Here is an 11,751-nt window from a genome sequence, read left to right as displayed (position 1 = left end):
TCGGGAACAAATATTTCAATCTAAAATGAGACTCTAGCACCTGAAGTAGAAGAGAGTAATTAACGCAAGGTAAAGAGCGGACACTCCCATAGGCTCCAGCGGCCCAGATAGGCCAGTGACAGCTAGCGCTCCTAGCGGCATTAAGCATAAGCTGCTTGTGGTTCCGGTTAAGTTATGGCGAATTCCACTGGGCGCTTTGGAGCGCGCCGGGATCAGTTGACCAGATCCGGAATGGAGCACACGATCCGAACGGGGTAGAGCCGCCTACGGATCCCCACCACTAACACATATTTTTTAATATTGCTATCGAGACAGGTGTATTCCCAAAAAGAATGCAATTAGCCGAAGTATCAGTGATACATAAAAAAAGGTGTTACAAATGACATGGGCAATTATCGTTCTATTTCTATTTTACCTGCCTTTTCTAAAGTTTTCGAAAAAATATTGCATAACCGATTAAGTTCATTTTCTGATAGGCGTGGCGTGCTAAACTCTGCATAATTGAGCTTTAGAAAACATCTTTCCATGGAAACAGCACTTTTAGTACAAAAAGAATTTATTTTGGAGAACTTTTAGAATAGAAAGCTAGTTGTAGGAATATTTATAGATTTCACCAAAGCCTTCGATTGTTTAAACCATAGTATCCTACTTCAAAAACTTCAACGTTATGGTTTTCGCGGTCGTGTTGACGCTTTTGAGTTCATACTTAAAACATAGACACCAATATGTGCATTTAAGTGGTTTTTCTTCTTTGGGTCAAACCAATTGCTTCCGGTGTTCCCCGGGGTAGTATATTAGGTCCGCTCCTATTCAACATATATGTGAATGATATAGTTAACATTGATAAAGAAGCTAAACTTGTGACGTATGCTGACGATACGAGCTTATTTTTTTTTCTGCCGACGAGCCAAACTTACTTATCAATCCTGCAAATAAAACATTATCAAAATTAAATGCATGGGCAAATGAAAACTCGCTGAAAATTAACACAAGCAAAACGAAAGCCATTATATTTCGTCCTAAATATAAAGAAGTTTTGTACAATACTAGCCTTATCTTAAACGCGTCACCTATTGACATTGTGTGTTCTTCTCAAACGGTCGGCGTTCTTTTTTTTTTTGAAAACATGTCGTGGGACTGCCACGTAAATCACGTTATCAGTAAGTTATCTTGTGTCGTCGGGTTGGTTAATCAAAATCGCTCTCTCTTGCCAATTTCTGTGCGACTACTTATATACAACTCCTTTTTCTACTCATACGTAAGTTATTGTCACCTCGTATGGGGCACGACCAGTTCAACAAATTTAGGTAAGATATTTTTACTTTAAATTAAAATAATCAAAATTACATGTAACGCTCCGTATGACTCTCATACTGCAGACTTCTTTACGCACTTTGCAATTATTACTGCACATAATTTATATAATTACAGGTTGAGCGTTAGTTTTAAAAACGAAGAAAAAAAGGAATTATCGCTTTCTAGCTGAACTTTCAGCACTGACCAAAAATATTCAGGCGTATCCCACTCGTCACACTGAGTATTGGAAGATGATCCCTCACAGAACAAATTATGGTAAACAAATGCTCAAACACACCCTACTGTTTTTACTCAACTTACTTAACTGAATACATGTGAAATTTTTACTGTCCATGCTAAAAATGTAATCATGAATGACTGTCAAGCCACTGTATTTCTATCTTTATTTCCCTTCCCTGTTTTATAACTTGTTCGTTGTTCTTGCTGCCGTCTGTCTTGCCACTGTAGGGGTCCGGAGACTCGTCAAGCTGTTCCTTTGCAGCTTTTGTCTCCGGCCTCCCCTTCATCATTGATGAGAAATAAAACTATTATTATTATTATTATTATATTGGGGATCCGTAGGGAATACTGGGAACGCTTCTCGGCCTTTTGGCTAAGATCAAAGTGTTGTGCTGCCAGTCCGTCATCTGGCAAGGGGGACATATTGGCCCGGCCTGCAAGACCCCACGCTGCGACTGGTGCGGTGTTTTTGGTCACCCCACCGCAGGGTGCACCACCCCTTGTCTTCGGTGCGGTCACGTCCACGCAACGATCGACTGCACACAGCGGAAGTCGTAAGCTGCGGCAACGCACTCGTCCCAGGACCTTTGGCCGGCCTTGCCTACACCAGGAGCCGCACGCCCACCTGTTCATCTTCAGGAAGACTCCGACCCTTCTGTCGCACACCGCGACCCTCCCCCGCCTGTTCGGGACTCAGCACCTAGTTCATCGTCGGTGGAGGCTACTGCAAGCGCCCAAATCCAGGACGCCCCCTCAGATGCGGCCGCTACCCTGGGCTCCCCTGACGTGGGCTCCGACGCCCTGAGCTCAGATTCAGACCGCCTTGTCATCGACGAGACGGCCAACGTGGCTCCTCGCCAGGGAAAGCCGCCCCCCATGCCAGCAGGCCCGGCGTCTCACCCCACGTGCACGGCGAACCTAGACCCGTCGTCGACATCTCCAACCCCGAGCGACCCGAATGCGGCTTCGGCGTCTGGCGTTCTTGCCATGGGTGACCCAAACGTGGACCCGGCGCCCGCCGAAGATTCCACCGATGACGATACGATGGCCTGGTCTCGCTCCGACGTCAAAGGCGGCCTTTCAACAGCCAGCAGTGGACAAGAGACACCACACGCCGAGAACGCAGTGAAGAAGCGTCGCGGACTCAGCACAAATGAGTCCGACAGTTCCGACCCTCTCGTTTTCTAACTTGTCGGCGGACAATGTTACAGTTTTCTTTACTCCCCTTTCATAATAGGCTTGCACGTTATCACTCTAAATGTGCAAGGTTTCCGCAGTCCTGATACGCAGAGGGAAGTAAATCACTTCGCACAGTCACAGCACTGCGATTTGCTTTTTCTACAAGACACAAATTTTTTTTTCTGCTCAGGATGTAAAGAAGTTCAAAGAACGCTTTTCGATCCCCTGTTATTTTTCTTTTGCCTCGTCACGATCGTGCGGCGTTGGAGTTTTAATTTTCCGCCGTGCCTTTTTGCGAGGAGCTTTTTCAACGGGTGATCCTGGTGGACGAGTCCTAGTATACAGTTTTTTTGTTGGCAACGCCGAATTCAGCGCGATCAGCGTTTACGCGCCTAACCACCACACGGCGTCTTGCGTCTTTTTCAAAAACCTGATGTAGTATGTGCCTGAGGACGGGTTTTTCTATCTTTGCGGAAATTTTAATTGTGTAGTTAACTCTGCCTGAGATGTTCGCGGCCCGGGTTGTGGGCGTTCCACCTCAAACGCCCGTGAACTAGTCCGGTTGCTCGGCATCCACAGTCTGCGCGACGTGTGGCTTGAGTTGCATGGCTCCTTGTACGTGGCCACGTGGTCACGCGGCACTTCGTCGAGCCGCCTAGATCACGTCTACGTGCCGCCCTCTCTCGCGTCACGTCTCGTTCGATGCGCCGTCCTCTCCTTTCCCGCAGCCGCAGGCTACGTTTCGGATCATCGGCCTGTGTCCACAGTTTTTGACTCGTTCGGTTTTTTTGCACCCGCGCGGCGACACGTGGCGTTCGGACACCTCGCTCCTGAGAGATGAATTAGCTCTCTCCAGCCTTCGCCACTCAATCCAAACGTCACTGCTAACCGAGCCAGTGTCACCTGCGCGGTGGGAGGTTGTTCAATCCGTTTGCCGTTTTCAGGCAACGATTTCAGGGAAGCTGTTTCGGCGCAGAGTGACACAGACCCTCAACGAGACTATCCGTCGCATACGCGCCGTGCAACGTGGGGGGGATGCACCCACTTGATGTCCGAGCACCGTACAGTCCTTCGCGACCGCTATCAACATCTTCTGCACACATCCTGCCGAAGCACTGCGACACAACAGCTCCAAGGTCAGCCCTCAGACAATCCGGAAGTGCTGCGATGCCTCCGCACCTTACGCGCCGGAGAAGACAAACTGTCGTTCGTCCCGAACGTCCGCCTCGCAGATTGAAACATTTCGGAGGACCCTCGTGATATCAGCGAGTTTTTCCATCGGTTTTTCTCCACTCTGTTTCGTTCAGAGACCACCGTGTCTGTGCAGAATTTTATGGAACAGGTTCGCCTCTTCTGCGGTAACTTGCCTACTTGTCCTGACTCCGTGAATAGCACTTTAACGCGCCCAGCTATCGTGAGGAATTGTTTGAACTCCTCCAGGCAATGAAAGTCGGGTCAGCTCCCGGGCCCGATGGCTTACCAGCGGCGTTTTGCGTGGCGTTCTGGAACATCCTCGCAGGTCCTCTTGTCCAGATCGTGAACCAATTCCTAGAGAGTGGAGAAGTCAATCCTTTTTTCCGCTGCGGCCATGTGGTTCTTCTGCCCAAAGGCGGATCACCGTCCGACTCTGCAGCATGGAGATTTATCACACTCTTTAACGTGGGCTATAAGCTCGTAGCATCTCTGTTAGCTTCGCGCCTTAGGTCGGTCCTACCGTACATAGTAAGCATAGCCCAGACATGCTCTGTACCTGACCGCAGCATTTTTTTCCTCGCTGAATCTCACCCGTGACACTTTCACGTACGCCCACTCCACCAGGGCGTCGGGGTTTTTTGTTTCGCTTGACTAGGCCAAGGCCTTTGACCGGGTCGAACACCATTTTCTGTTCGAAGTCTTAGCTGCTCTTGGTTTTCCTTCAGATTTTGTCAGCCTTCTCAGGTCATTATATAGCGGACTGACCAGCCAACTTCTGGTTAATGGTTGGCTCCTTGCGCCTTCCCCGTTTCCCGAGGAGTGCGACAAGGGTGCCCTCTGTCACCCTTGGTATATAATAATAATAATAACTTTATTCATCACCACAGATACATGGGGTGAATGGGACGCCAGAGAAAAAGCAGCATGAACGCAGCTTGACGAAGCTCCGGACCCCCCATTCAGCAGCTGCGACACGACACATAAATGTATTTACAATGAACATTTCATTTTTTGAGCATTTGTATATGATCATAAGTAACATATGTACGATCAAGATTTAAGAAAAAACAATTCGAGGATATTATTCTTCGAAAGCTGAATAACATCTACATTCCGAATAAAATAATCATTTAATAACATAGGTAACGTGTAGCTCATTTTCTGCTTACCATAATTGGTTCAGCATTTCGGAATCTGCCAAGGCTGGCGATGTCTAGATGAGTAATAGTAACTTTTTTTTTTAAATCAGCGAGTTCAAAAATTATATCGTTACGTCCATGTGCCGCATACTTATACGAAAGTGTCAGTCGATAATCATGCATTTGATGTATGTTAAGAATTTGTAAATTTTAAACAATGGTTGTGTTGGATGTATGTAAGGAACGTTTGCAATTATTCTTACGACCTTTTTCTGGAGTAAATGTATCGCATTTAAATTTGACATCGATGTATTGCCCCAGACCAAGTTACAATAGCATAAATGGGAATAGAATAATGAATTGTATAGCACCCTTTTTACACTCATGGGAAGAACATGTCTATGTTTATTCATAATTCCTACTACCTTTCCAAATTTAGCACAAAGATATTTAATGTGATTATTCCATAGCAAGGTTTCAGAAAAAATAATTCCAGGCGTTTTAATACTGTGTACAAACTCAATATTTAAAGATCCAAAGTTGAGGGGTGTGGAAAGTCTCTCACCCGAACCAGGTAATCGGAACATGACTGCTTTTGTTTTTGACACATTAATGTTTAAGCAATTTATTTCTGACCATGCCTTCAACTTTAAAAGAAATGCATTGGCTTTATTTCTTAGGCTCTGCTCACAACTGGCTGAAAACAATATGCTAGTGTCATCCGCATACATGATATATTTGCAGTTTGGATCAATGTTTACTAAGTCATTAATATATAGTATACAAAGAAGGGGCCCTAAGATACTTCCTTGTGGAACTCCTGACAATATGTTTGAAAGGGTTGATTTTTGGTCAGTAATTACCACAAACTGAGAGCGATATTGCAGATATGATTTTATAAGTGCAAGCGGAAGATCTCGAATACCGTAATCAAAGAGTTGTTCTAGCAAAATAGTGTGATTAATGCAATCAAAAGCTTTGCTGAAATCTATAAATATTCCAAGCGTCAATTTCTTTTCTTCGAAGTTTCTAAGTATACATTCTTTCTGAACTAATAATGCTGCCTCTGTAGACCGATTTCTCCGGAAGCCAAATTGATAGTCTGTTATAAGAGAATGTTTGTCACAAAATTTACAATCCGCGAGTGAATTATTTTTTCTAAACCTTTCGAAAATACTGGAAGTATAGACATAGGCCGATAATTCCCTAATTCGTTTTAGAGCGCAGCCCTTAGGGGCCCGTTCCCGGCTTGAACGGCGTCGGCGTCGCTGTCGGCGTCGGCGTAACCAAGGTCACCCCAAGGTCAAGCGACCCCCAAGGTCGACCCAAGGTCACGTGACCCTGAAGGTCACCCAAGGTCACGTGACCCCACCCCCAGGGTCACGTGACCTCCAAGGTCACGTGACACCCAAAGTCACGTGACCCCGAGGTCACGTGCCCCCCCCCCCCGAGGTCACGTGACCACCCCAGGGTCACGTGACCCCCGCCGAGGTCACGTGACCTCCCCGATGACGTCATCGTCACTGATGACGTCACCGGTATCCGCATCGTCATCGTCATCATCACTGATGACGTCATCAGTGACGTCACTGATGACCTCACCGGCATCCGCATCGTCATCATCAGTAATGTCGTCATCAGTGACGTCACTGATGACGTCACCGGTATCCGCATTGTCATCGTCATCATCACGGACGACGTCATCAGTGACGTCACTGATGACGTCACTGACATCCGCATCGTCATCGTCATCATCGCTGATGACGTCATCGGAGTCCGCATCGTCATCGTCACTGGTGATGTCATCAGTGACGTCACTGATGACATCATCGGCATCGTCACGTGACCCCCAAGGTCACCTCAAGGACACGTGACCCCCAGAGGTCACGTGACCCCTCCTTCAGGTCACTTCACCCCCCCCCCCCCCAGTACCCTCCCCTCCTCCTCCTCAAGAGCTGCGCTCTAATTCGGCGTTACAGGGAGTTGTAAACGGCTTTCACTTTTTTGTTTCCAGTTTTAAACAAAGCTACAACTTTCGCAACTTGCATGCTTTGCGGAAAAGTACCAGATGATAGGGCGAGGTTGTATATAAAAGTTAGGCATGGGGCAATGATATCTATTACGTATTTTACTGGTCTAATTTGTAGATCGTCTGCATCACGGCTCCGACTATTATTGATACACATGATAGAGGAAAAGACCTCACTTTCATCCGTTGGGAATATAAAGAGCGATTCTGGAGTTGATATTTTTTGACGCTTCTGGGTTATAGTAGCTGCTACCTATATTAACAAAAAAATTTTTGAATACATTTGCAAGATTCGATCCATTAAGAACTTCACCATTATGTTCTATATTGTCAATCGGATTTAATCTGCCCGAGGTATTAAAAACGCTCTTTATACGTTTCCATAGTATGTCGGCCTTTTTTAGGCAGTCGCCATCAAAAATACTAGAATAATAATTATTTTTAGTTCTTTTAATTTCAGTAGTTAATTTATTTCTGTAGTCTCTAAATTGGGCTAGCACTATTTCGTCTCGAGTCGCATGGAATAAATGATAAAGTTCGTATTTCCTAGGTATTTTTTTTTAAGAGTGCCGATGTCATCCAAGGCTTCCGTCCTTTTCGAGCAAGTTTTACGGTTTTATTTGGAAAACAGTCAAAATATATATGTTTAAACTTTTTTATGAACTTGTTATAGGCACTATCCGCGTTACCAGTATGGAATACATCTTCCCAACTTGTGTTAATTAGCTTATTTCGAAACATGTCTAGTGTGGCTGGTGTAATATTTTGGAATGTTATTGTAGTTGTGTCTTGCTTACGTGGTTCACGTGTTGTGCTGACTAGCATAAATATGAACAAATGGTCACTTATATCTGAGGCTATTACACCAGCCTTGACCTTTTCCTTTTCATAGTTTGTAATAAACAAATCAATTAATGTTGATGTAGAAGCTGTAATGCGAGTCGGGTAAGTTATAACATTCGAGAAGCTATTTGCCGTTAACAACAACATTAATTCAGCAGTGCTGGGGGTTTCCTCTAAAAGATTAATATTTAAATCTCCGCCTAAAAAGAGATAATACTTGCATTCGTTTGCATAACATAGTAACCTGTCTAGAAAAGCAAAAAACTTCGCGACATTGCCACTTGGTGGGCGATATACAACCGAAAAAATGTTAAGATTATATTTTACGCACAGTACTTCGTAATCATCTGTAACCAACGTATAGTCTTCAATAATTTCACAGTCATGGTTTGCTATTAGCATGGCGACACCACCCCCAAGTCCGGATGCCCGGTTATGACAAAAATGTTGATAGTGGGGAAGAATAAAAAAATCTGCTTCGTCTTGGTACCAGGTTTCAGTGAACATTATCGCGTCAAACGTGCATTGAAACGATTGAAAAAGAAACATGAGATCGTCAGACTTAGATATAGCCGATCTAACATTCAAGTGGAACAGTTTCAAAAGGTGACACTTCTTTTTATTTACATCCTTACAGATATCCTCTGGTAAAAACAAGTCAGCTACTGCCATTTCGAATGATCAAAATGCAGTCATACCATATCCGTGAATTTTTACTTTTAACAAATCTTTAGGAGATCGTCTTCGTGTTCAATCGATACAAAGTCGGTAGTTTCTGATTTGCGGGCTAGGATCTTCCCATTTCTTACCCATGCAAATTTCCAGCCGGCATCGCGTTTTTTGGCAATAGTCTTACCAAGCAATTTTTTCAAAGTTGGGCACAAATGTTCGTTTATAAAAACGGGTGAGTCTGCGGAAAGTCCCAGGTCTTCGTTCGTGATTCGTTTTGATCGGGCTTTTGCAAGCACCCTGTCGCGCTTTTCCCTGCGCATGAATTGCACGACAATGTTTTGCTTTCCGCGCTCTCGTGTGCGGACTCGATGACACATTTCGACGTCCGCTGTATCAATCGGTTCGCCGATTGCTTCTCCGAGCTGACGCAGCGTTTCGTTCAGATTTTCGTTGGCGATTACTGGTACCCCTTTAATTTCAAGGTTGTACGCGCGTGAGTGTTGCTCGCATTGTACAATGCTCATTTGGCTTGCTTTCATTTCTTTTTCAAGTGCTAGACACCTAGCTTTCAGCTCTTCGTTTTCTTTTTTTAGTTCGTTATCAACCGTAGCTCCACTTTCAAGCTTCCTCTCGATACCTTCGAATTCTGCATTTATGAAATCCATACTGGACTTCATTTCCCGTATATCGGTACGGAGTTCACGAATTTCATTGCGGAAGTCTCTCTCTAGTGTCTCTCTCATCAATTTCCATTCGTTTTTCATTTCATCTCTAAGCTCCGCAAAAAGTTTCGTAAGGTCTTTCGTCATTGTTACAATGCACACCTTGTTACAGAAAACACACAAGTGGCAGCAGCGACGGCAGTTTTGCGAAGACACAAACATAAATCTCCGAAGTAAAATACGAACCTGCAAAGGAGCGTTGTCTTAGGAAGACGTGCCAGGTGCCGTCGCGGCTGCCAAATGATGCGTGTTGAAAGAACTCTTCTTCTTATAGCGCCAACGGCGGCGGGCGATACTGCAGAGCCAGCCAATCCAGGCGACGCAAACTTCCAAGCCGGGATGCCGTGTAGCCGCGGAAGAGAAGCTGCACTGTCGTCCAGCATGGATATAAAAGGTTTTCCGCTACCGGGCCAAGAATCCATTGTGGTCAGCGCCTACGCAGACGACGTTGGCCTGTCTGTTCGCGACTGTGACAGTTTCGAAACTGCTATGCAGCTCTTCTCGGAGTATGGCACTTTCTCTGGTGCGCAGTTGAACCGATCCAAGAGTAGGGCATTTGTCTTTCACGGAACCCATCCTCTCGCCTTGCCGGCTGGCATCCCGGTTGTGACCGAGCTCCGCGTTCTCGGAGTGATCTTTGACTGCCGTGGTGTAGCGCCGCGCACGTGGGAAGTCGTGGCCACAGGTATTGAGCGCCAGGTCTCAGCAGCGTAAGTGTTAACGCTATCGCTCCAGAACCGGGCCTACTTGGTGAATGTAGTCTTCTGCGAACAACTGTGTTTCACTGCCCATATTGCTCTCCCCCGTCCCCGTTATACTAAACGGATGTCCACTTGCCTCTTTCGGTTTTCTTGGAGCAGGGGCACGGAGCTTGTCACCGGGGCAGTGCTCCGCCTCCCCACGTCCCTTGGTGGCAGAGGCATGCCTTGCATTGACACCAGATGTCGTCTTCCGGCTCTGCGCTCCATCTTGGGAAAATAGAAAACGTAGACCACCCCGCGCGCCGTTTCGCCCTTTATTTCCTAGGGCCTTCGCGCCGTGCACTCGTTCCGCGTGAGCTTGGTAACCTCTATTCCAGCGCAGAGTCCGTCCCCCCTTTTCACCAGGTGGTTGTTAACCTACACAGGGAACGGCTGTCCACATTCTTAGATCTGGCGGTGCGAAAGGTGCCACCTGCACGCATCGTCAAGGAAATCTGCACGCAACGTGTGACCCCTGAGGAGCGAAGGCGGGCAGATGCTTCTCCGTGGGCGCAGTTGGTGTCTCGTCGACTCCCTCGGCCCGGAAAGACTTTGAATGGAGAAGAGGGTGGGAACTGCTGCCAACTCGACAACGTCTTCACCGTTGGGTCATGGTTCTAAACCCCCAATGTCCCAACTGTGGGCAAGTAGAGACCACGTCTCACGTATTTCGAGGCTGCCAAGTAGTGCAGACCTTCTGGCGCCTCATCCATCATGGATTTAGATCACTGGGGATCTGGCATTTCGTCTATAACGGACGATGCCCACGTGGAGGTTTTGCAGTTCTCTTATTGACGGTCGCGCAATTTGTCCTCTGGCAAAACCGATGCGCAGCGGGAGGCCAACAGCGACGTACCAGGGCTATGTGGACCCTACTGTCCCGACTTCGCGGAGCCTTCCTCCGCCACCTTGACGCAGAGCTTTTCTGACTGGGCAAAAGTGAATTCCTGCGGCGGTGGTCGTGTCGTTTCGTCCGTCTTACAAATGGCCGGGTTTCTTTGTCTTTCGCGCCCCTCACGGCAGTGTAAGTGAGGTGTGCGCTAGCCCGCATTTGCCTCACCAGTTGGTCAATTTTCGCTTTGTACCGCAGCCTGACGTCACCCTCAGTCCCCGCTTTGCAAGATATCTCGTCCTCGCCTGAGACTCCTAGTCTACACTTGTTGTGACCCACCCCTTTTTGAATTTCACTGCCAACTGTTGCTTCAAACATTGTACGTTTTGTAAATAAATATTTTCTATACAGTATCCTAATAATAAACACAAATCTCAGCGTAATATCTGATAGGGGCCCTATATGGGTCCTCAATATTACCTTTATTTTTGCGGCCAGGTGGGGAACTCCGGGCTTGCCCGGAACCTGCCAGCGTCGGCCCTGTATTGCAGTACAGCAGGGATCGGCCCAGTTCCTTCGGGAACAAATATTTGAATCTAAAATGAGACTCTAGGACTGTAGTAGGTGGTGTAAAATCACTTTCGATGGTACCCGAATCGGAAGATTCGAAATTGTAGACGAATCTCAAGCGGTTTGGAAAGATTCGGAGCTTGCCATGGTTGCCAGATCACGTTGATGAGTGTTTCAACTTTTTGTGATATTCAATTCACTAAACTCTACAAAGTGCACGAAATAATATTGTAATATATAATATCACAGTAATAAGTAAAATGTTCCGCTTTGTTTATATTATTTTGGATGTTTG

The 11,751-nt window shown here is 46.3% G+C and overlaps 1 pseudogene; it reads left to right on the top strand.

The window, feature by feature from the left end:
* Positions 1–11,282: 11,282 nt before the first annotated feature.
* Positions 11,283–11,462, top strand: LOC120836655 (annotated as a pseudogene).
* The last annotated feature ends 289 nt before the right edge of the window (positions 11,463–11,751 follow it).

Source organism: Ixodes scapularis, unplaced genomic scaffold, assembly GCF_016920785.2.
Source record: "Ixodes scapularis isolate PalLabHiFi unplaced genomic scaffold, ASM1692078v2 PGA_scaffold10__122_contigs__length_95168666, whole genome shotgun sequence".
Classification (NCBI taxonomy): domain Eukaryota; kingdom Metazoa; phylum Arthropoda; class Arachnida; order Ixodida; family Ixodidae; genus Ixodes; species Ixodes scapularis.
The sequence above is the reverse complement of the archived record's forward strand: the minus strand, read 5'-3'. Positions and strand labels throughout refer to the sequence as shown.